The sequence below is a fragment of the Octopus bimaculoides genome, chromosome 24, assembly GCF_001194135.2.
Source record: "Octopus bimaculoides isolate UCB-OBI-ISO-001 chromosome 24, ASM119413v2, whole genome shotgun sequence".
In the NCBI taxonomy this organism is placed as follows: Eukaryota; Metazoa; Mollusca; class Cephalopoda; order Octopoda; family Octopodidae; genus Octopus; species Octopus bimaculoides.
Window position 1 is genome coordinate 35,766,872 of NC_069004.1, and position 4,441 is coordinate 35,771,312.

A 4,441-nucleotide genomic window follows, 5' to 3' on the forward strand; every position below is an offset into this window, starting at 1 on the left:
TATATATATATATATATATATATATATCCAGTCTGGTCAGGAATATTATTCACCAAAACACAACAGGAATACGAAACGAAAGGAAAACCTCGCCTCAACTGGATCAATTAACTGCCAACAACAACAACAACACCAACAACCACTATCATCACCATCGCAACAACCGTGTCTACTGCTAACACCAGCACCACCACTACTACCACTACTACCACCGCTACTACTATACAGACGCGACAACAACAGCAATAACAACAATAATGCACGACTGGCAGGACCTGGGTCATTTCTAGTCCAACTACCACCACCACTACGACTGCTGGACTACCACTACCATCAACTACAACTGCAGCCTCTGTTACTACTGCTACTACTAGTAGCATTGGGACCATCTAAACCGTGACCACCACAAACTGGACGACAATAATAATCACAACGCTAACAGCAATCAGAGCAAGGAATTGTCGCATCTCATAGTCATATATTCATATTGTAGTATAGGCGGTGGTGGTGGTGGTGGCGGTAGCGGTGTCAGGTCTCTCTCTCTCTCTCTCTCTCTCTCTCTCTGCCTTAAATTATCAAGTGTGTTGAATATGCCGTGTAAACCACAATACGTCAAGCAATATATAGACATTTAATACACACAAACACACACTCGATACATACATACATACATATATATGTATCCATATATACATATATATATATGTGTGTATATGTATGTACGTATGCATGTATAATTTTTAATTTATCCGTATGAAATGCCTTAACTACTGTGTATATATCAATACATCAATGTATATACCCATATATAACACATAAATATATTGAATATATATATATATATATATATATATATATATATATATATACATACAGATAGAGCGAAACAGTTAAACACACACACACGCACGCGCACACACCACTGTGCTTGCTTCATTCATAGAATAACCCGCATCATTAGCTATATATATGTATATATATAATATTTATATTTATATATACACACATGCATGCATACATCAGTGTCTTTAAAGAACAGCAGCAGCAACAACAACAACAACAACAACAACAACAACAATGGCAACACCATCCACATCATTAAAAACAACAACGACTACCATAATTATTATTATGATTGCCAAAATGATGGTGCTATTAGGAATTCTAAACCTGGCCACAGCGCTGCCGGATTTTACCCGAATGGCAATCCTACAAAGTAAGTAAATCGTCATCATCATCATCATCATCATCATTATTATTGTTATTGATATTATTATTATTATTATTATTATTATTATTATTATTATTATTATTATTATTAACATACCGTTACTGTTTCTTTTTTAGCATCGTATGTTCCCCCACCCCTCGTTTTTTGCTTTAAAATAACGAAATAAATATTCATAACATGACACAGAATGTAATATAATACAATATGCAACATGAAATAGTAAGGGAACATTCAATAATGTAGTCCCAGGTAGGCTATGACAGAGAAGAAAATAAAAGATACAAAACAACGATGATGTCCATGTTAGGAATGGGGCTTTACTGTTTGAACCAGCGAGAGAGTCACGATGGGATTGTCGCGGCCCGAGCTCCCAGAAGTAGCAACCAAATATAACATGATATAATATATAATGTGATATTATATCATATAATATTAATATCATTATGATATATATACGCTATGATATAATATTAATATACCTTATCTCTCTCTCTGTATATATATATATATATACATATATATATATATGTATGTATGTATAATATATTATATTTGATTGTTGTTGTTTCGCCCTACACCAATTCTGATCCAGCTGTCGCCAATGATCCTAGGCGTTCCAACAGTGACCATTGCATCCACGCTTTTATTTATTTAAACATTGTCCACGTAGGACTACACCATCCACCATGTTCTCCTTTCTGTTTTAAGATGGTGAAGCGTGCCTTGAGGAAGGGGCATATGCCTACTCTTTCTAGCATGGTTGATGTCTGCATAGAGACTTCCTCTGTTCATTCAAATAATCGATATCACATAATTTGATATGATTTTGAAATCGATATCTTCTGACTGGCTCAGAGCGGGAAACGTGTCTAGGCGACCTCAGTACATTACAGGTATTAACATTATTATTCAAACCGAAAATGTGATCTGTGTGTGACCACTTAAGTTGTTAGAAGTAGCAGCTAAATTTCCCCCCAAAATAACTCCCGCTCCCCGTGTACCTTAAAAAAGGACATGTTGGTTTGGGTTCCGTGTATATAGAGGAAGGGGACACGGTCACGGCTGGAACGTCAACGATCAGGACTACCCAGGGATAAACAGTAAAAACATCTGGTTATTTCTTTACTCGAGCCAATGAGAGGGAGGGATGGCCACAATGATCAAGCTGCTAGAAATAACAGCTAAATTTCTCTGAAACTGTCCTCTACAGGCATTCATTAGACAATGTGGCTCCTGGTAGTCTGTACGGTGAAATGGTCATTTTTGGAACACATATGATCATAGACCTGTACTCGACTAGTTGTAACCTGGGGTTGAACCACATGCACCACCACCACTATTACTACAACGCGGCACCAAACAAGGATACTCGTCTCTCGTCGGACCTGCTAGAAATAACAGCCATATAAATCTCTCACAAAATCACTCTCAAAAAGGAAGAACACATAGACTAGACAGCGTAGTCCTAGATACATTATGTCTTAAAAGACAGGATGGTCGCCACTGGGACGCCTGTGGTCATACATTGTTGAATCAATGACAAACACCGACCAAATACCAGTAATTAATCGGGTTAACGTTGGAACTAATGTCGCTAATATTATAGAATGCATGACATTGCTAATATGTGTGACACACACACACAGCAATATGAAGATTGTAATGTCTGCTACGCTAGACATAGGTGTCGAGTGAGTGTCTTGTAGCGGGAGAGGAACAATTAAAGTGAATTCACACAACTTCGTAACCTTCGGTCAATGTGTTGTGCGCGCGCGCGCGCGTTTGGCGGGGAATTAGCAGAATCGTTGGAGCATGCGGGAGAGCAATAGTGCCTTGCGGTATCTATGTCCCAGCTCTGCATTCGACTTGGCCTTTCTCAAACACGCATACCCTTCTTGGTTTCTCTCTCTTTGCAAGCAATTCTTTGTGGTCAGATTTGAAGAGGTATGCGTCCAAGACATACCATATGTCACTACGACGCCTCTGCTTTAAAAATCCAAGAGTTTTTACTTGAAGGCACGGTTAAAATATTTTGTAATAATCACTCCAGCTCTCAACGTTCTGAATTTCAATGCCATCAAAGTCAACTTTTTTCATGGTCGATAAATAAAGTACCAGACGATGATTGGCGGATGTGGAGGGTGGAGAGCTACTGGCTGATTTGTTTGAGCGTCCCACCGTATAGTTTGTGGTGTTTATTGCAGCGTTCTGGCGGCAGCTTCTGCGACAAACGCTGGTGCTTGCCTTTCTCTTAGTCGACGTTAGTGTGATGGAGAACGGACGCTTGCTTGCCTGAATAACTTGAAGTCTTCCTTAAAAGGAAATCCTTGTGCAGGTCTCTACCGCGGAGAGAATGTTCCCAGGTTCAGATCCACAGTCCCACGAGATATACAGAGACCCACATCCCCGGACAAGATGTAAAATACAATACTATAACTAATAATAATATTTTTTTGTAGAGTGTCCAGCAACTAAATTCCACTCGCAAGACATTGGTCAACTCTAAGTTTAATAGAAGACCCTTGTGCAAGGTGATGCACTATGAAATCGAACCCAGAACCACGTGGTTGCAAAGCAAACTGTTTAACCACACTACTATGCCTTCGGCTATATGTTTACAATTCGTCTCTGCTCAGTTGCCGTTGAACGCCAGGCTCTGTCACGTCCGCAGCGCCTCGCCCTTATCATACCGAACTACAAACAATTAATTCCTTCCCATTTTATCCAAAATAACCAAGTTCCAAAATGTTAGGTGCCACCTTGATCTCTCATTTGGTTGTTTGATTGCTTTATTTAAACGTCCACTTAAATATTTTTAATGGCGTTGGTCGGGGAATCCTTATTCATGTTGGTCATGTTGGTCAATAGCAGATATAACGGACTCTTTATATTGTGGGCATACGTGTTGGTCTCCTTCTTAGCGGCACCCCAAAAGGAGTAGTTCAGGGGTTTAAATCAAGAGACCTAGGACGCCAAACATTAGGGATAATATGATCACGAAGATTTTCGACCGTCCACTCCTTGATCGTGCAGGCTGTGTGCGAGAGTGTTGAGTCTTCTGGGAACACGTAGGGTCACCACAGAAGAAAACTCTCTCGATTTAGGGCTTCACAACTGTCTCCATTGCCTCGATGTAAGCTGCAGCATTGACCCAAAGACCTTGCAGAGAAAGGGAGAAGACATGACATGGCCCGCATTACTCACGACCCC